The sequence below is a fragment of the Erinaceus europaeus genome, chromosome 23, assembly GCF_950295315.1.
Source record: "Erinaceus europaeus chromosome 23, mEriEur2.1, whole genome shotgun sequence".
In the NCBI taxonomy this organism is placed as follows: Eukaryota; Metazoa; Chordata; class Mammalia; order Eulipotyphla; family Erinaceidae; genus Erinaceus; species Erinaceus europaeus.
This window is the reverse complement of record NC_080184.1, coordinates 8780607-8802505: the sequence shown is the minus strand read 5'-3', so window position 1 is coordinate 8802505 and position 21899 is coordinate 8780607. Positions and strand designations below refer to the sequence as shown.

At 40.9% G+C, this 21899-nt stretch overlaps 1 protein-coding gene and 2 long non-coding RNA genes across 4 annotated transcripts in view; 2 read left to right on the top strand and 1 right to left on the bottom strand.

Annotated features, from left to right (window-relative positions):
* The window catches only part of LOC132535609 (uncharacterized), a 112445-nt gene extending 111046 nt beyond the window's left edge, over positions 1-1399 (bottom strand). The window contains exon 1 of the long non-coding RNA XR_009547364.1: positions 1102-1399. This is a non-coding gene — a long non-coding RNA (uncharacterized LOC132535609). The remainder of the gene's footprint in view (positions 1-1101) is intronic.
* Positions 1-21899, top strand: part of LOC107523444 (zinc finger protein 709-like) — a 511405-nt gene that overhangs the window by 111022 nt on the left and 378484 nt on the right. The window lies entirely within an intron of this gene.
* On the top strand, positions 1688-20840 carry LOC132535603 (uncharacterized). The gene is made up of 4 exons (XR_009547357.1): positions 1688-1845; positions 4051-4117; positions 14488-14630; positions 20494-20840. It is a non-coding gene; the product is annotated as an uncharacterized LOC132535603 (long non-coding RNA).

Here is a 21899-nt window from a genome sequence, read left to right as displayed (position 1 = left end):
ATAGGGAAAAAAATATGTCATGCTCATATGCAGTGGTTAGTAAGTTAAGGGGTAGTTTCATTTAGTAGTGTTATTGTAATTTTTCCTTCTATTGCTGTTGCTAGAAGTTGCAACTTAAAATCTTATATCCATTACTAATTTAAAGTAACTGTGCTAGATTAAGTTGTTTCATACTAGTTTAGGGGTTTCATTTTTACTCCTTGATAAACTTTATGTATTATTATTATTATTATTATTTTATCAGAGCACTGCTCATCCCTGGCTTATGATGGTGCTGGAGATTGAACTGGGACTTAGACGCCTCAGTCATAAAACAGTCTTTGCATAACCATTATGCTATCTGCCCCCCATAATTTTATGTATTTTTCATACACTTCCTCGCTCATATCATCTAGTTCTGAAGGATTACTTACTGTCATCTAGATCAGCCTCTCATCTGTATAACAAGATTTATTGATGAGTCCTGGATTTTCTCCAAGAGCCTCACTAATTTCAGTTACTTTTTCCAGACAGAAGTGTGTGTGTTGGAGGGCAGCTGAGGGAAACAGCACCCCTCCCTCTGCACCTTGGAGGAATCCTGGAGAATGTACAAAGGCAGAGGACAGAAGCTCTAGCACTGCCTCCCTACTTGACTGAAAAAAGTCACAAAATGCTGATGTGAGCACCTGAAGACTGGGGCTGAAGCACATCCCCGAGGGTCCTGTCCTTCCTCTAAAGAAACTATAAAGCTTAGAAGACCGTCTTCCTCTATGTGTCTCAGGGTATACATGCTACATGGTTTGTACTTTTTTTTTCCCCTCTGTCCTTTCTTTTTGCTCCAAATAATTTCTCATCTCCCTGAAACATGACTGGCTCTCTTGTCAGAGTCTGTCTAAAACTCTCCCAGGAGGGAATGGCCTCAGTTGGCTGCTCCCTCCCCCTTAACCGTGGGTCTAGTAGTAGCTTGTAAACTTCAAAGCACCAAACTCATCTTTGTTCCATTCTGTCTCAACATCAGGTAGACTGCACTAAACATCTCCCAAAGCTTCCTGTGTAACACTGCTGATACCCACAGTTCCAATACCATTTTCTATTGTTATCCATGCTTGTTTGTGAACTTACCTATGGAGCAAAGCAGAATGAAGCAGAGCAGAGCAGAGCAGAGCAGAGCAGAGCAGAGCAGAGCAGAGCAGAGCAGAGCAGAGCAGAGCAGGGCTCAGGGCCAGCAGGCAGCCTCCAGGTCAAAGGAGCCCACTGCACTGCAGGAGCCAGGCTGTGAGCAGGCTGAAGGGTGCAGTTTGCACGCTGGGCACAGCAGCAGAACCAAGTCCTCAGGTTGCGGGGTCACAGAGCTGCGCCTCATATGACCAGCCAGCATGGAAGATAACAAATAGGAGTAAGCTAACTCGGTGAGGAAGCTGATGGATTGTAGGTTTTTAACAGTTGAAGCTTCTAGAATACTCAAGAGAAAGCTTTGCCAGCCATTTCTTGCTTTAAGGATTCTCCAGGCACAGCACCTATTATAGAAGTTATAGGACTGAATTCCTGTCACTTAGAAATTTCTGGTTTTGATTGGGTCTGAACATTATCCAATCAGAAGAGTAGTCATGTGTGTGGCAAAAGTCATGTGTGTGGCAAGGGCTTCACCCAATTAAACTCTTAGAGAGTGGACATGGACCAATGTGGGTTGCTGGTGGGCGGTGCTCCAAAGTGAAAGCCAGCACTCCAGGAAGTGAGAGATTCTAGCAATCGAGCCTGTGTTTCTTGGACGCAGCTTTTCTGTACTTTTCTCGCAGTGTTGCTCTCATTTGCTGATTTGGACGTTGGAGAGGAGACTTCAGTAAATTCACCACCGGATGGGATATTGTGAGTGTGGCTCATTGAGGCTGAGATTGGGAGGGGTTGCTTGAGACTTGCTAGAATATCCCGGGATGCGGCCATGTGTCTGGGCCTCTCCCTGGTCAGTCCACCATCCTCACTTTACACCAGGGCTGGATTCCTCTTGTTCTTTCCTGACTCTTTGTCGGGGAGCACATGGGAAAAGGGAGTCCATGGAAAGGGGATCACCATTCATTTTCCCCCTCCCGGTCATGGGTGCAGTTTCAGGGTCCAGTCCCATTCCCTACTGACTGTCCTGGGATCTGGACCCAGGACCGGAGCGAGGACAGACCTGCTGACCACAGGCAAGATGTTCAGGTTGGGGAGTCAGCATGTTTGTCAGCACCTGTCATCCTCCTGCTGGGTCCAGTGCCCCTGTGATTGCTCTGCCTTCTTTGGAACCCGGGGTTTCAGTGGATATAAATTAAAGACTTTCTCCTTTTTTTTTTTTTTTTTTTTTGCCTCCAGGATTATCGCTGGAGCTCAGTGCCTGCACCACAATTCCACTGTTCCCGAGCCCACTTTTATCATTTTATTGTTGTTGTTATTGTTGGATAGGACAGTGAAAAATCAAGAGAGGAGGGGAAGACAGAGTGGGGAGAGAACAGACACCTGCAGACCTGCTTCACAGCTTGTAAAGCAACCCTTCTGCAACTGGGGAGCTGGGGACTCAAACCAGTATCTTTTAAAAAAATATTTAACTTATTTATCTAGTATTTATTTTGATGAGAGTTTCAGAGAGAGGGAGAGACCAGGGCACTGCTCAGCTCTGGTTATGGTGGTGCTGGGGATTGAACCTGGGACCTTGGAGCCTCAGTCATGAAAGTCTCTGCATAACCATTATGCTATCTCCCCAGCCCATAAACCAGTATCTTTACGCTGGACCTTGAGCTTCACCATATGCGCTTAACCTGGTGCATTACTGCTCAACCTGACGCTGTTGACTGGCTACGGAAGAAGGGCAAACGCTAGAAGAAGAACTGCCCAGCCCCTTTTTAATTTTTCTTATTGATAGATTTTAAATGTCTGCTCTCTGTTATATTATCCCAGGAGTTGCTTCATTTTTTCCCCCTTCAGTTTACCCTGGCTTAGCAGTGAATCTAGCAGAAGTGCCCCAGGATTGGCCTGTCATCTGTTAAACTTGTTGGAGAAACATAAGCGGTCCACTACCCTAAAGTGAAGGGCCTGAAGAAAGATGTGTGAGAAGTGTTCGCACAATTATAGTGGCTCCAAGGTAGTGTGTAGAAATTGAGAATGTGGGATCCTGCCCTTTGCCTTTCCCAGCTAGGAATCAGAATTTGTTATTCTTTTCTGTTACTTATAATTTTATCATATCACTGTTCAGTTCTGACTTATTATAGTCTGGAGATTGAACCAGAGACTTCGGAGTCTCAGACATGAGACATTTGCATACCCACTGTGCTAGTTAGCACAGCTATTTGTCATATTTTAAAAATATTTTTGTGCAGACAACCCACCTTATGTCTTGGAGCCCTGCTTCCCCAGATCCCAGCCCCACTAGGTAAAGAGAAAGACAGACTGGGAATACGGATCGACCTGCCAATGCCCATGTTCAGCGGGGAAGCAATTACAGAAGCCAAACCTTCCACCTTCTGCACCCTGCAATGATCCTGGGTCCATTCTCCCAGAGGGATAAAGAATAAGGAACTGTGGTCTGGGAGGTGACACAGAGGATAAAGCAGTGGATTCTCAACCATGAGATCCTGAGTTCAATTCCTGGAAGCAGATGTACCAGAGTGACATCTGGTTCTTTCTCTCTCTCTCTCTCTCTCTCTCTTTCTCATGAATAAATAAGTAAATTCTTTAAAAAATAATAATAAGGAAGCTATCAAGGGAGGGAGTTGGATATGGAGCTCTGGGGGTGGGCATTGTGTGGAATTGTACCCCTCTTATCCTATAGTATTGTCAATATTTCCATTTTATAAATAAAAAGTTAAAAATATTTTTGTTGATAGATTTTTGGATAGAGTCAGAGAGATACTGGGAGGGTAATGGGACATAGAAAGGAAAAGAAAGACACACGTACAGTGCTTCTGCTCCTGTGTTAACTCTCATCTGGAGACCAGAAGTTGAACCCAGATTCTTGAGCAATGTATGTAATCAATCAGGTACACTACCACCTTCTGGCCTCTGTAATGAGATTTTAACCTTTATGTCTTTTATGTTGTCTAGACTAGAGAAGTTTTCAGCTATTATGTCCTGAAGAATGCTTTGTACCCTCCCTCTCTTTCTTCCTCTGGTAAGCCAATAATGCGTATATTATTTCTTTTGAAATGATCCCATAGGTCTCTGTTGTTGTTTTCAGTATCTCTTAATCTCTTTTTGAGATCTCTTACTTCTTTTTAGTTGTCTCTAATTTGTCCTCGATCTTGCTGATTCTGTCTTCAGCCTCATTGATTCTGTTCTCTCTGCCCTCTACTGTTTTTCTGGAGTTCATCTATTTTGTCGCCCTGTTCTGATGCTGTTTTAACTTGTACAGCTAGTTGTGTTCTTAGCTCAGCTATTTCAGCTTTCAAGCTCTCTAATAACCTTGATAATTATTATTAAGAAAACACTAATAATTATTAAGAAAACACTAATAACTAGTGTTTTCTTCCAGAGTTTCATTTGTTGTTTCTGCATTTCTGATGACAATTCTTTTAAACTCTTCACTCACTCCTGTGATTATGTCCTTAACTAGTGTTTGGATGGTGACCTCATTATTTTGTAGTTCAACCTTTGGGAGGCTTTTAGCTGGACTCTTTTCCTGGTTCATGTTATGAGGTCCCTCTCTCATTACTTTTCAAATTACTGATCACTCTTGCCTGGATTGACTTGTGTGTAAGTAAGGTAATTAAAGGGTTCACAGTTGTGAAAATTGTTCACAGTTGTGGAAATTGACTGTTGTTTCAATATTATTTTAATCCCTGAGTTGAAGCACAGTGGCTTAAAAGCCTCTTTTGTTCTTTTTCTTCCCTGTAGGCTATGGGAGCCTGAGGGCTTTTGAACTATAAGTAGGCTTCTTAGCTTAATCACTAACTCCTGACCAAGAGATAAAGCAGGGTGTGACAGAGATAATCCAGTGGTTTTGCAAAGAGACTTTCACAGCCCCACCACTAGGCCACCAAGGCACAGATTTTCTCCTGAGTTTCCTGGTTAGTTCTCTATTCCCTGGTGTCAGCACAGGGCCTCCCTGCCGCTGCTCCAGATTCTGAGGGCAGTAGCAATGGAGACTCACAGTTGCATTTGGTGAGTCTGGGGAGTCCTCTCCTCCCTTCAGCTGTCCCCTTGTTGGTGAAACAGACTGGAGGTGGTGTCTCAACTGGTAAATTGCCGGATTTACCAGCCACTTAATCTCTCCCTAGGCTCCTCACTGTCCAAGAGCCACACGTGTTTGCACTCATCGGTGATTTAGTGGGTTCCTGAAGTTGTTCTAGTCCTGTCTTGTTGCGGTCCTAGGTGGTCTGATTTGGTATTCCTAGTTGACCCAGGAGAGGAGAGGAGAGAAACACAGCTGCTGCTGCTCCATAGCCCTGCCTCTGGATGTCCCGTAATGAGCTTTTAATGTGGTGTTGTACGGTATGACTTGCAAAACTCTGGTGTGTTCAGTTCTGGTTTGTTCACTTATAAAAAGTGTTGTACAGAAAATAATGAACAAATATATTTTTTCTCTAGTAGAGGAAAAGTTCCCAGTTATTTAAAATCATAAAAGTGCACTATGATTTTCTCTGCCGCTTCTCCTTGTACATGTGTGGAATCAGTGTTTCTGTAGATTTTTATGCAATTGAAGTTGGATGACTTTGTGTCATTAATAGGAAAGTGCCAAGAAATCTTTTGGAATTTTTATTTAAATTTTTTTTAATTATCTTTGTTTATTGGATAGAGACAGCCAGAAACTGAGAGGAAGAAAGAGATAAGAGAGGGAGAGAGACACCTACAGCCCAACTTCACCACTTGTGAAGCTTTCACCCTGCAGGTGGGGGCCAGGGGCTCAAACCACAGCCACTGCACATTGTAACATGTATGCTCTACCAGTTGTACCACCACCTGGCTACCGTGGAACCTGTTTCTTTTTCAACAATGTAGCTGAGGTTCCCAGCACAGTACCTCTAGAAATGGAGCAGGTGATTATCTGCAGCATAACAAGGATCTTGTTAAGATACCAAGTCATGGGAGCACATGTTCAAGAACCCAGGTTTAAGTCCCCATTCCCCACCTGCAGGCGAGAAGCTTCACAAGTGGGGAAGCAGTGCTGTAAGTGTCTCTCTGCCTCTCCCTCTCTATTCCTAGCTGTTTCCATCCAATAAATAAGTAAAATAAATAAATAAATAAAGAGATAGAGAAGGCAGGACCGTTAAAAAATGGGCAAATACACTAAAATTAGACAGTTATTGAAATAAGTCAAGTGGTCTGGGAGGTGGTGCAGTAGCTAAATAAAGCACTAGACCCTCAAGCATGAGGTCCTGAGTTCAATCCCTGGCAGCACATGTACCAGAGTGATGTCTGGTTCTTTCTCTTTCTCCTATCTTTCTCATTAATAAATAAATAAAATCTTTTTTTTTTTAAAGAAATAATAATCAACTTATATCTGTGACTTCAGGAAGACTACTGCAGTTTCCAATAGAGGGAATGGGGGCACAGAACGCTGGTGGTGAGAACAGTGTGGAATTATACTCTTGTTATGTCATAGTTTTGTAAATCAATGTTAAATCACTAATTAAAGATAAAACAACTTGGAATTATGAGAAATGAAATCAGTTAGATGAAGACAGACACATATCTTCATCATAAAATGGCTTTTTGAAAGAAATATGAAAGAAAGATAAAAATCAATGGATTCACGTCTAATATAAAACATATAATACGAAAATACAATATTTTAATATACGCATTTTGCCAATAAAACTGAAAATAGTATGAGCTGTATGTGTCATATCACCTAGATGGTTATTATTTGTCCATGTGCTTTTTGGGAAAAAAAAAAAGTCTCACTCCATCCAGCTACCAAAGTTTATGTGACCATTGAAATAAACAGTTACACTATCAAACTCTTAATATGTGTTGTATACTTCTTTTAATGCAATGTATTTTCAATTACTTACTTAAAAAATTTAATATTTATTCCCTTTTTGTTGCCTTTGTTTTACTGTTGTAGTTTTTATTGTTGTTATTGATGTCATTGCTGTTGAATAGGACAGAGAGAAATGGAGAGAGGAGGGGAAGACAGAGAGGGGGAGAGAAAGATAGACACCTGCAGACCTGCTTCACCACCTGTGAAGCGACTCCCTTGCAGGTGGGGAGCCGGGGTTCGAACCGGGATCCTTATGCCGATGCTTGAGCTTTGTGCCATGTGCGCTTAACCTGCTGCGCTACCACCAGACTCTCCAATTACTTACTTTTAAAATTTATTTATTTGGGGGTTTTTGTCAGTGATTTAATACTGATTTACAAAACTGTAAGATAATAGAGGTATAATTTCACATAGTTCCCACCACCAGAGTTTTGTGTTCCATCCCCTCCATTGGAAACTGCACTGATATGGGCTGATTCCTTAACTATCTATGTGTGTGTGTATTTTTCTTTTTCTTTTAATGTTTTTTAATTAATTAATTTATTTCTTCATTATTGAGACAGAGAAATTGAGAGGGGAAGATAGGGAGAGAGACAGAGAGACACCTGCAGCGCTGATTCACCATTCCTCAAGCTTTCCCCCTGCAGATGGGGGCCAGGGGCTTGAACCTGGATCCTTCCGCACTGTAATGTGAGCACTTAACCATGTGTGCCACCGCCTGGCACAATTTTTCAATGGTCCTGCCTTCACTTCCTTTCTAGTTAAGCTGTGTTGTAATGCTTTTTATTATCACAGTACAAACCTGCATTATAAAACAGTGCAACTCTCTATCCTATGAATTTCCAAAAACGTATTTCAATTTATAACTACATTATGGTAGCATATATATATTAGTATTTCTCCAGAACTCTTGTGATCTTTGATTCTCTCTCTCTATTTTAATAAATATTTACTTAAAGGGGGCTATTAAATGGCATAATAGTTATGCAAAGTGACTCTCATGCCTAAGGCCCAAGTCAATCCTTACCATTTTTTGTTACTATAACAACAATAAAACAACAAGGGCAACAAAAGGGGGGAAAAAAAGCAAAATTTAAAAAAATGGGGGGGGCAGAAGGTGGCGCACCTGGTTGAGCACACATGTTAGAATGTGCAAAGACCCAGGTTCAAGCCCTTGGTCCCCACCTGCAGGGGGAAAGCTATTAAAAAAGAAAAGAAAATTAGGTTGAGCAGTGCTCTGGTAGAATAAATAAATAATAAATGAATAAATAAGATTTATTTTACTTCATAGGACAGAGAGAAATTGAAAGGGCATGGAGAGATAGAGAGGAGAAAGAGACAGAGAGACACCTACAGCATTGCTTCACTGATGGTGTTGCTTATCCCTTGCTTGTGTGCATGGGGGGGGGCTTAGACCCCTGTCCTTATACATTGATTTTTTAATTATTATTATTACTATATGTATTGAATAAAGACACTCAGAAATCAAGAAGGAAGGGAGGTATATAGAGAAGAGAAACAAAAGAGACACCTGCAGCGCGGCTTCACCATTTGCAAAGCTTTCCTTCTTCAGGTAGGAACCGGGGCTTGAATCTGAGTCCTTATGCATTGTAGCGTATGTGCTCATCCAGGTGTACCCAACTCCTGATTTTCTTTTCTTTTTTAAATTTTGTTTTTTTCCCCTTTTGTTGCCCTTGTTGTTTTATTGTTGTTATAGTTATTATTGTTGTTGTTATTGATGTCGTCGTTGTTGGATAGAACAGAGAGAAATGGAGAGAACAGGGGAAGACAGAGACGGAGAGAAAAAGATAGACACCTGTAGACGTGTTTCACCGCCTTGGAGGCCACTCCACTGCAGGTAGGGAGCTGGGGGCTCCAACTGGGATCCTTACACCAGCCCTTGCGCTTCCCGCCATGTGCGCTTAACCAGGCTGTGCTACCACCCGACCCCCACACCTGATTTTCTTAAATTGTGTTAGCTGGAAGAAAATACTGAGAAAGGAAGTTTTGTACTAGGGCTGGTGGTGGTGGTGGTGGTGGTGGTGGTGCACCTGGTTGAGTGCACATGTTACAATGTGCAAGGACCCATGTTCAACCTCCTCATCTTCATCTACAGGGGGAAAGCTTTGCAAATGGTGAAGTAGTGTTGCAGGTGTGTCCCTGTCTCTCCCTATCAACCTCTTCCTTCTCAATTTCTGGCAGTCTATCCAATAAGTAAATAAAGATAATTTAAAAAATTTATTTATTCCCTTTTGTTGCCCTAGTTGTTTTATTATTGTAGTTATTGTTATCGTTGTTAGATAGGACAGAGAGAAATGGAGAGAGGAGGGGAAGACAGAGGGGGAGAGAAAGACACCTGCAGACCTGCTTCACCACCTGTGAAGCGACTCCCTGTGAAGCTACTCCCTTGCAGGTGGGGAGCCAGGGGCTCGAACCAGGATCCTTACGTCAGTCCTTGTCCTTTGCGCCACCTGCGCTTAACCTGCTGCGCTACCGTCGGACTCCCAATAAAGATAATTTTTTAAAAATTGTGTCCTGCTAGACCTCTCAGAAGGCTCATTTACACACATTGACAGATAGGGAATGTGAACAATAATTTAAATTTAAGGAGATCTTGACTAATGGTGGGAATATTTATTATTGTCCAGAATTGCAGCTAGAGAACTGGATATTTGAGTACCAATATAGATCACTTGCTGAAAACTAGACTCAATCTGGTAAGTTTATATCCTATGACAGTAAGTTCTTTATAAAGTGAGCATTTACAGTAGGGCACACAGCCACCAACTTTCAGAAAAGGACATTAGAGTCAGCAGAGAGGTATATTTCTCCTGATCAAGAATCTGGATTGGGAGTCGCTGGTATTGCAGTGGGTTAAGCGCACGTGGTGCAAAGCACAAAGACCAGCCCAAGGATCCTGGTTCAAGCTCCTGGCTCCCCATCTTCACAGGTGGTGAAGCAGGTCTGCAGATGTCTTTCTCTCCCCGTCTCTGTTTTCCCCTCCTCTCTCCATCTCTGTCCTGTCCAACAACATGACATCAAGAACAACAATAACTACTACAATAATAAAACAACAAGGGCAACAAAAGGGGAAATAAATATTAAAAAAAAAAAAGCTAAGTTGACCATCCAAATCTAACTAGCTCCTTTCTTTTTTTATATTTTTTTATCCTTTTAGTTATTGGATAGAGACAGCGAGACAGGTGCTCTTAACCAAGTGTGCCACCACTTAGCCCTGCCCCTTTACTTCTTACCCTTCTTTTCAGTTAATAAACTCTTACTCCAATCATAAGGCAGGTGTCTCAGTTGTAGATATACCCCTTAACATAGTTGAAGTACCAAATTTAATCCCTGGTACTATCCATGCCAGATCTGTGCAATATGTTGATTTTTTCCCCCTGGAAAGTTAATACAGTAATTAAACAGTAGAAGAATTGACAGGATCTTTTGATAATTTTTTAGAAGATGCGCCCTCCACGTTCACTGATGCCCTTTGACAAGGAAGGTCTTTAGGGAATATTCGATTTTCTTTCTCTGGTATGTACAGTTCTCTTGCCTGTGGGATTATGCAGTGTTCCATAAGTGGCCCAATATCTGCTAAAGAGTTTGGTTTGCATACTGAAATAATGACAGAAGTTTTTCTTTTCTTTCTTTTTTTTTTTTCTAGTAGTTGTAATTAGGGACAGTCTGATTCCATCCTGAAAGGGAAAGTAAGATGTTATCTGAGGGATTCTGTTACCTGTAAAAGGAATTTGAGATCCTAACAAGTAGTTTTAAATTTGGGAGCAGATGGGTGTTGCTTTCATCAATGATAAGAGAAAAGTCAGAGCATAATGACAATTACTGCATTGCTATCTAAATGGAAGGCACAACATCAGAGACTACAACCAAGACATTCAATTCAGTGATTTATTTTAAACTACCAAAAAAAAAGTTTAATTCCTATTTTGAGGGTACAGGCATTGACACAGACAGTTGAGCTCACAGGTTACCATGTATAAAGTCCTGGGCTGAGCCCTAGTCCCCAGTTGCAGTGGTAGCTTCCTGAGCTACAGGACTCTCTCTCTCTCTCTCTCTCCATGTCACCCTTCCCTCTAGATTTCTCTGGGTCTCTACCTTGCAAATAATAAATAAATTAAAAAGGAAAAAAAAAATCAGTGCTCAAATAAATTTTTGTGTGTGCCTTCGTGAAAGGAAAAGCCCAACTCCTTATATAAATAAAAGCCCAAGAACAATTCTACTTCGAATAATAAAAAGTAGTGGAGAAAAATTCAAAGGTACATTTATGATTAGTTTTAATTATTTGAGAATCCTGGGCCTTGCCATATTTGGTTTCATCACTCCATGGCCTTTTTTTTTTTTTTTTTTTTTTTTTTCAGATAGACAGTGAGGCAGACACTGGGCCAGGTACAAAGTGAGAGAGACACCCTTCACAGTGAGCTCTTCCTTGAGACACCTGCAAAAACTTAATAACTGGGATCCTGGTTATCTCTTTTTAAAACAAAAGTATCAATTACTACTTCCATTATAATAACTAATTTTATAAATCAAAATTGCAAATTTAATTAGAATTGAATATACCTAAATCAAACAGGTCACATTTCACAGAATTGCATTAGACTCTGACCCCAGAATTGCATTAGAATCTCACCCCTATAAATAGATGGTGGCACAGGAACCCTCATTGTCACAGCACACTGCATGGAAGAGTGATTATGGTTTCATGAAAACTTTCAACCTGTATTGGGAGACAGGGCATTCCTAGAACATGTATAGAGGTAGCATTCCCAGAACAAAAAGGAGTAAGGACATAAACAGAGGGTGTAGTGAGGACAACAGATCAAGGGATTTTTAAGTCTCTAAAAAGAAGAAATAGGAACAGATTCTTTACATTTACTGACAACCCAGGCTATATGAGAACAAAGCAATTAGAATCCCACTGGACACAGCAGAGGTCTGCAAGGTACTGAACATCAGTGCTGAATTCCCAGCCTGGTGCTACTTCCTGTCATCCAGTCTTTCCTTGGTGTCCCAAACCAGATCAATGACCTAGCTGCAAACTCAGGCCCCTACAGTCAAGGACAGGACAGGACAGGACAGGACAGGACAGGACAGGACAGGACTCTGGGATTCACCTCTATGGTCCCATAAAGAATTAAACTAAAGGGGCTGAATGGTGGTGTACTTGCTTGAGCACACATGTTACAATGTGCAAGGACCCGGGTTCACACCCCTGGTTCCCACCTGCAAGGGAAAGACTTTATGAGTGATAAAGCAGTGCTGCAGGTGTCTCTCTGTCTCTCACCCTCTCTATTTCCCCCTTCCCTCTCAATTTCTGCCTCTATTCAATAAGTAATATAAAGATAATAAAAGGGAGGGAGGATTGAACTAGACCCTTCAGGAAAATTCATGCTGCCTTGATAATTGAGGGCAGAGCCTGGTGTCAGGTTCCCCATGTGGGAACACATCAGCTCATGGGAACTCCATTCCATGGCCCATGGGAGGGGCTCCACATGGATCCCAGTCACTTTCAAAGCCAGCAACAAGCAGCTCCTGACAGCTTTCAACCTGACGCTGTTGACTGGCTATGGAAGAAGGGCAAACGCTAGAAGAAGAAAAAGGAGGGGCTCTGATCACAGCAGGGGAGATACATGAGGGTGATAGAGGGCCTGAGGGCCACTTCCAAACATGTTCTGGCATCTTTGAAATAACAGTTCTAGATCCCCACCCTGTGCTCCAACATGCACCTTCTTCCTCCTCAGATCCTTGCTCTCTGTAGCACACTCCCAGCAGTTTGAGCAGGATCTGTTTCTGTACTACGAATCCACTGCTCCTGGAGGCTCTTTTTTTCCCCTTTTGTTGCCCTTGTTGTTTTATCGTTGTTATGGTTATTGTTGTTGTTATTGATGTCATTGTTGTTGGATAGGACAGAGAGAAATGGAGAGAGGAGGGGAGATAGAGAGGGGAAAGTAGATAGACAGCTGCTTGTGAAACGACACCCCTACAGGTGGGGAGCCAGGGCCGGAGATCTTTATGTCAGTCCTTGCGCTTAGCACCATGTGCACTTAACCTGCTGTGCTACCGCCTGACCCCCGCTCTCTAGGATTTTTTAGGTTGCTTACTGCTAGCATTTTTTTTTATCATTGTTGTGGTTATTGTTGTTATTGCTAGACAGGACAGAGAGAAATGGAGAGAGGTGGGGTGGACAGAAAGGGGGAAAGAAAGACACCTGCAGACCTGCTTAGAAAGATAGACACCTGCAGACCTGCTTCATCGCTTATGAAGCTACTCCCCTGCAGGTGGGGAGCCAGGGCTCAAACTGGGATCCTTATGCTGGTCCTTGCGCTTTGCGCCATGTGGCCATGTGCGCTTAACCCGCTGTGCTATGGCCCGACCCCCTACTGCTAGCATTTTAAGAGAGACTTTCAAGTAGGAAAGGGCCTGTACTGTTCTCCTGACTCACCCTGCTTAAAATCTGATTGAACAGCATTCCTGCCATACAGCTAAATAGATGATTGGATAATTTTCTGGCTGTCAGACTTATATTTCCAAAAATGAGGCACTGATGCAGTTGTCCAGTCAGATCCCTGTTTGTTATGGCAGTGGCTCCATCCAATTAAAGTCTAGGAAGGAGGTTGTGACCAGTGCACTGTCCAATCTGGGCTGCTGATGGTCCTTGCAAATGAAGGAAGTCACTCTAGGTAGTAAGTCCTACCTCTGACATGCTCACAAGGTACTGGATTCCTTTACTTGGTTCCTTTAATCTGGTAAATCACCCTTTGGGGAGAACACTTCAGTGACTCCAGAGTCTGGAAGAAGTTGGTGACTGCAAGCCTATAGGGCTGTGATAAGAGGGGTTGCTTCAGACAGGCTCCAGTGTTCCCCAAAACAGCCATCAGCGCAAGGTCTCCTCTCCTTGTTCCTGACCAGTTTCTCCACACTCAGTCTCAGTGTGTATTTTCTACAACCCTTTCTGGCCCCTTCTGTGGGTTATAAATTTAGTGTGCTCCATTGACAGCATGGGGGGGGGCTGCCTAGTTCATGTCTTTATTTTTTATATATTTTAATTTTACTTTTGTTGACGTCAGAAATGACAGGAAGTACCTAGGGAACAGACACTGCTGCACCATGCCAGAACACCTCTGTGCCTGGGGGAAGAAAATGGTTGCACAGGAAATAGGAGTGGTAACAGGTGTGGGTGTGGTTTAGAAAGGAGTTGAAGGTAGGGCTTGGATGTTTATAAACTATTCCTATGGGAATGGCTTGTGCTCTCTCTCCACCTAGGTGAGCTTGCCAACATGCCAGTGAAGACTCTGGATCTCTTTCTCCCTCTCTCTTTCTCTCTCTCTCTCTCTCTCATTCTCTCTCTGTCTCTTTCTCAGCACACATGTACTCCAACATGTAGATATTTGAATGAGACATGTCAGTAGAATTTGTGGGCTCTGGGAAGGCCCTGACAGGCAGGTAACTCACTAATTGGGCCCCAAGGGGTCTGTCTACTCTAAATGTCTTTTTACATTGAAGGCCTAGGATGTAATAATACCTTTTATGCATTACAGTATCCCCTCTGTAGGTGCAGTGCTATCAAGAGGCCTTGCCGATAGACTTAAAGCATAGTCTCGAGTTACGGCTGTGACTTCTCTTCATTTTTCTGGCCTTAGAAGGAAAGTCAGAGGAAGAGGAAGAAATGGCAGTTTCTCAGGTAACTGACCTGCTGCACATTGGCGAAGTGGGTCTCTTCTTTCTCAAAAGTGGCTTGTATTTTATGTTACAGTTGTTCATTTTACTGCTTCTAATTTGCCTGTCATATTTCTCTTTCCATCTAATATGAAAAAAACATATTTTCCTTCTAGATTTATCACTGGGTCTCAGTGTCTGAACATTGTTACCATTCATTCTTTAGTGCTATGATATGTAGATACAGATACAGATATGAGAGAAAGAGAGGGGAAAAAAAGGGGGAGCAGAAACACACGTAGTAATTACTCCACTTGTGAAACTTCACCTGGTGGGTGGTGGGGAGATGGGACTTGAACCTGGGGTCAAACAGATAATACTCTGTGCTCTCGACTGGGTGTGCCACCATGAATATCCTGTTGATTTTTGAGGTATAAGAGATAGTTTCCATAATACGATACATCTTTATCATACCCAGTTTTAGGACCTGGGACCACAAAGGGACATGAAGAGGGAAATTTCATGAGTGTTACTCTGGTACCTTTCCTCTTTCTACTATCTGGAGAAAATCAATAAAATTATTCCATCAGAAGTGATGGACTCATACAGAAATAAAGTCCATTAGAATGTTCCTTTTTAAAAAATTTTAAAATATTTATTCATTTTCCCTTTTTGCTGCCCTTGTTGTTTTATTGTTGTAGTTATTATTGTTGTTGTTATTGATGTCGTCATTGTTGGATAGGACTGAGAGAAATGAAGAGAAGAGGGGGAGGCAGAGAGGAGGAGTTGCCTTTTGTTTCTGGTGAGATAAAGTGGTTCAGTTTCATTCTTTTGCATGTTTCAACCCTCTTTTCCCAGCACCATTTGTTGAGAAGTGCCTCCTTCCTCCATTTAATAATTTGTGCCATCTTATCAAAGAGTAGATGTCCATAGGTGTGGGGGTTTAGTTCTGGGCTAGTTAGCTCTGGGCTTTCAATTCTGTTCCACTGGTCTGTGTGCCTATTTTTGTTCCAGTACCAGTCTGTTTTGACTATGATGACCTTATAATATAGTTTGAATCTGGGAGTGTGATGCCTCCATTTGGTTCTTTTCCTCAAGATCTTATTGCCAATTCTTGATGTATTCTGGTTCCAGATAAGTGATTATAATTTTCGTTCTATTCTCTTGAAGAAACTTGGTGGGACTTTGATGGGTTTTGCATTAAATTTGTATATGGCTCTGGGTATAATATTCATTTTGATGATATTAATCTTCCAATCCATGAGCATGGGATATCTTTCCATTTCTTGGTATCATTTTCTATTTCCTTGAATAGTGACTTGTAGTTTTCAATATACAAGTCTTTCAGTTCTTTGGTCAGGTTCTTAAGTATTTTATTAATTTTGCTGCAACAGTGAATGGGAGTGGTTTCTGCATAAGAGAACCATATAAAAGTCAATAAAGCCAAATGTTCTTTGAAAAATTAATCAAAATTGACAAACATTTAGCCAGACTCACTAAAAAAGGGGGTGGGGGAAAGACTCAAATAAGTAGAATTGTAAATGATAGAGGAGATATTACAATGGACACCACAGAAATCAAAAAAATCATTCTCCTTGATGAACTAGTAAAACACAGATCAATGTAAAGGGTTTGAATAAAATATATCAGTGAAATTTTTTGCCTTTTAGAAGGACCTGATATGCAGGATAACTCACTAAGTATCCTCAAGAGGGTTTTCCTTGTTCCTGAATCTCTTCTCTTCACATTGCAAAGCTAGGGTATTGGGCTTTCTTTGCATTGCAGTATCTTCCCTCTGGGTGCAGTTTTGTCAAGTAAGAGGCCTTGCAGGTGGATTTAAATTACTACTGTCTCAAGCTACTGCTCTTATTTCTCTCCATTTTCTGACCTGAAAGGATACTTGGGGGGGGTGGGGGGGGAGAAATGGCAGTTTCTCAGGTAAGTAATATGTTCCACATCTGATTCTGTTGTTTTCCTCCTGAATAAGTTGTATTTCAATTTATAAACGTTTTTTATGTTATGTTTATTTCACTACTTCTGATTTGCTTCCATATTTCTCTTTTTACCTACTCTTAACTTATTTTTTCCACCAGGGTTATCACTGGGACTTGGTATCTACACATTGTCACCAATCTTTGTTGCCATGATATATAGATGCAGATACAGATGGATATGAGATAAAGAGAGGAGGGAGGGAGAGAAAGCAACAGAAATTACTGCAGCAGTGTTCCTCCATTTGTGAATTTTCTTCTGCAGTTGTTAGGGAAATGAGGTTTGAACCTAGAATCTCATAGGAACATTATAGGCTGCACTCATTTCAGGACCAGTATTCATCAAGTGGCAGAATAGGGTGACCCAGTTTCCATTCAGAGAGTGGGGCAATCCCTACCATTGCTGATTTAGTGAGGACAAGTTCCTGGAGAGGGCTTATGATGACATTCACTCCTGATGGGAGTGACCAGTGATGGTGGAGAGTGGGGTTTATTAGAGGTCTAAGCCCATAACATATATGTGGCAATTCATGGATTTCCTAACTAAAGCCCCAGATGATGGGGTGGCCTAGTATTGACCAAAAAGCCTATCATCATTAAAGTGAGCCAGTTTCTTGCCCATATCCAGCTTTTGTAGACCATTCTTTATCTGACACAGTTATACTTTCTCCCAGTTGTTAAATCATTGAGTGTCATTTGTTATCAAATACATTTTAATATATATTTATTTTTATAATTTGATAAGATAGACAAGGGGAGAGTGGAGGGAGGATGGTCAAAAAGACAGGGAAAAAAAGACACCTATAATACCACTTTAGTGCTTATGAAGCTTCTCCACTGCATGTTGGGACAGTGTACTTAAACCTGGGTCTTTGCACATGGTGATGCATACACTCAACCAGGTGCACCACCACTTGTCCCCAGTTTTTAACATCTTCACTAACTCTTTGGTTTTAAAACAAGTGATTCTGAGTTTGATTGTCCAGAATCCCATGTGCTGAGTAATACCCTGATTCTCTTTGCCTTTCTCTTTGTACCTCTATATCATTTTGATTAATAAATCTGTCTTCAAAAGAGGAATGCGCTGTAGCCTTGGTGGTGGTGTTTGGAGAAGGCATTGGATTCTTAAGCATGAAATATTGTGTTTAACCCCTACTGTTAAACCTATTATACCTGCCTGATGAATTCCCTCTCTCCAAATACTCCTCCCTCTCTCTTCTCCATTCTCTTTCTCATTAATAAATACATTTAAAAATAGAAATAAAACACTTTTCCCTTTGACTTAAGTAATTCTGAAACCAACTGAGGCTCAATTAAATCATATAATAAAATACAAATGACATATTTTGCCTTCTGGGCCTCTTGAACACAGGTACTATATCTATACTTTCTTTGTGTGTGTATGAGGGGGGATGTAATAATGATTAACAATATTATAGGATAAGGAGGGTACAATTCCCACCACCAGAGTTCTGTATCTCATCCCCTCCATGGGAGGGTTCCCTACTCTTTATCTCTCTGGGAGTATGAAACAAAATTATTTTTATTTACTTTATTTTAATGATTAAGAGTAGACAGAGGGAAAGATGCCAAGAGACCAGAACACTGCTCAGTTTTGGCTTATGGTGGTGCTGGGGATTGAACCTAGGAACTCCGAACCTATGGGGTACAGAAGATGGACGGTCTGGCTTCTGTAATTGCTTCTCTACTGAGCATGGTCATTGGCAGGATGTTCCCAACCTGATTATATTTTTCTCTAGTGGGATGTGGCTTTGGGGAGGTGAGGTTCAAGAACACATTGCTGATGTCATCTGCACAGGAAATTCAGGATGGCATCATGATAACATCTGCAACTTGGTAGTTGAAAGGTGTTAAGATATAAAGCAGGACAATTTTTTTTTTTTTTTAATAAATAGGAACCTAAAGGTAAGAATAGTGCTAATGGGACTAATGGTCTGCCTATGGGTTGAAGTTAGGAAGTCTATTTTAGATATAGTGGTTTTGAACTAGAACAGTGTCACCTCTGGCTTATTGTGATCCTTGGGGTTAAACCTTGAATATTCAACCTTGAAACATCAGACTTGAAAGTCTTTGTGATAACTATTCTGCTCTATCCCTACATATTTGATGAACAGTGACCTAAACCATATATGATTTTTCTGCTCCCAGATCAGTTTAGACAGCACAGCACTGGATCTTCCCTAGATGTCATCACAACTCCCATGTGATGCCAAATTTGAGAACTGGGCTATGACAAAGCATGTGCCCTACCTGATAAATTATATTTTCTCCTGGCACTGAGTAATTTTGTTATATGGTGTATTTGTACCCCCCCTTAATTCTCCTCAAACCTACTTATACCCTATTGATAAACATACGTCTTCATATATTTATAACTGTGGTCCCACCATGTTAAACAAGGTGCCCTTGATCATCTTAAATGTGAAAGAGACAGAATCAGAGAGTGATGGCAACTACAACACCAAAATTTCCTTCATGCATGGGGCTGAGCTTGAACCTAGTCATGCACCCAGTAAAGAAGGTTATGGTAACATTTTCACTGGCCATGAGTGAATATATTATAGAAAAATTACAAGGCTAATATATCTCTGCAACCACCTGCACCCTGGTCTTACTCAAGTCCTTCCTGCTTAATGACGTCCCTGTTCTCAAATGTCACATGGAGAGCTAGGAAGCTCAAGCAGTGATTCATAAGTGAAAACTAAGTAATAATGTTGCTGATCATATATTTACTCAACAAACTAGGACCTCACTACATTAACCTCCAAGAAATGAATGTAGTTTGGTATTCATGGGTTTGAAAAGTTGAAAGTGATGGTCTTCATTTATTTTATCAACTTTTTTTTTTCCAAGGCAGTGCCTTGCCCAAGCGTAATTTCACCTTTCCTGAATTACTTGTTCATTCAGAGACTCCACAGCTCTTGAGATTTCTTTCTTGCAACACTGCCAGTTCTGAAATCTGGGCCTTATCCATGTCAAGGCACAATCCTAAACTGGCGAAATGTCTCTTTGGTCCTCTCCTTTTAAATTCTTCATTAATTTATTTTTATTAGTGATTTAATATTGATTTACATAATTGTAATACAACAGGCCCTAAAATTCCACAGTTACCACCAGCAGAGTCTGTATCCCCATTCCCTCCACTGGAAACTGGTTCTTCCAAGATCCCAGATATGGGTTGACTCTTATTTCTATGACTGTTTATACAAATGTAACTATACAATTTTTCCATTTTTTTCCCCTACGATCTTTCTTTTCCTTTCTAAGTATCTCCTATATCTTTTACTACTTTTGAATGTCCTTCATTTTTTCTTCTTCTCTCTCAGTGTCCAGGTATAATTGGGTTCCAGAGCCTTCTGTTCACCTTCTATTAACATTTCCTCCCCTCAGGGAGTATGGACCAAAATTCTTTTTGAGGTACAGAAGGTTAGACTTCTGGCATTGGAAGTTTTGATCTATATCCCCAGCTTCTTTCTGTCTTTCCATAGGGGTGGTAAGGCTCTGGAGAGGTGAAGTTCTGGAGCACATTGGTGAGGTTGTTTGCCTAGAGCAACTCAATGTGGAATCACAGTAGCATCTGCAACTTGGTGTCTGAAAGGCAGTAAGATATAAATCAAGACAAAGTGTCTAATAAATAGAAATAGATATGAATAGAGCATATGAAAATAGGGGTTTCCAAGTGTAAAGAAGCTATAAAGTTTATTTTAGGTATGTTTTTAGGGGCCCATCACTTGAGTAATTTTTGCTTGAGCTTTATAGCTAACATGGAGATGGACTAAAAATATTGTTTGGGGATGAGTGGCTGAGCAAGTTGTGTTATATATACACAATGGAATACTATTCAGCTATTAAAAACAGTGACTTCGCCTTTTTCAGCCCATCTTGGATGGATCTTGAAGAAATCATGTTAAGTGAAATAAGTCAGAAACAGAAGGATGAATATGGGATGATCTCACTCTTAGGCAGAAGTTGAAAAACAAGATCAGAAGAGAAAACACAAGTAGAACCTGAACTGGAGTTGGTGTATTGCACCAAAGTAAAAGACTCTGGGGTGGTGGAGGGGAGAGTACAGGTCCTGGAAAAGGATGACAGAGGACCTAGTGGGGGTTGTATTGTTATGTGGAAAACTGAGAAATGTTATGTACAAACTGTTGTATTTACTGTCAAATGTAAAATATTAATCCTCCAATAAAGAAATTAATATATATATATATATTTTTTGGGAAAATGGTGTCAGAGTCAAGAATAAAACTACCCACCATACTTATAGGGGAATCCAAGGATTCCCTTACCAGTAGTGTTCTCCTTTTATCTAATATTATTTTTTTTTTGGGGGGGGAACAAGTAAGTTTTTATTTTTCACAGATACATGCTGCTTGTTTAGGATACAGTTCTGGACAATAAGTCTGTGTATTTATTTGGATGTGATCCTGTGGTGGCAGAGTCTTGTGTTTCCCATTTAGTGAGCCACCACCTGGTCTCCAAGTTATTTTAAACAATTTTTATTTCTTTTGTTAAAAATTGATTAACTTCTTGAAAGAAAGTTACCTCAAAATTCCCCTCATCTCTAGAATCGGGATGATTGGAATTTAACCTATAACCTTTGAGGCCTCAAGCTTAAAAAACTGGAGTATCTCCTCACAATTCCCAGTCCTTCTCATTAAAACAAAATAAAGGTTCATTTCATTTATTACATATGAATAATAATATTGCAAGCCACATAGGGAGAGAGAACAGCATTTAGGTACATATTTGGGATCAAACAATAAAGTTTAGATATTCAAATGCAGTGATCTACAAATTGAGTAGTTTCACTGTGCCAGTTTTACTCATTTGAAAAATTCTACATTGTCCTACTAAGCCTAGAAATAAGAGAACTAGGAGATAGCCCAATCTATAGAATGTATTACCATAAGTAAAGACCAGAAGTAAAGTTTTCTAGCCACCATATGGGTATGACATGCATAGGCAAATAATTTCACAAGTAGTTGAGAGGTTCTGTAATGTCTCTCCTCCTTTCTGTGTCTCCATATTTCTCTCTGCCTTTCTCCCTACATATGGAACAATTAATATAGTTTCTCAGCTCCCTCATGTGTTACTGTAACCTTGAGGCAGTGTTCTTTACTTACTCCAGAATGTAAATGACTGACTTCATTGAAGAGGAAAGTGGATTTGGGAAGACAGCATAATTCTCATGTAAAGAACTTTAATCTGAGGGGGCCAGGCAGTAGCACAGGGTGTTAAGCACACATGGAGTAAAGCACAAGGATCAGTGGAAGGAT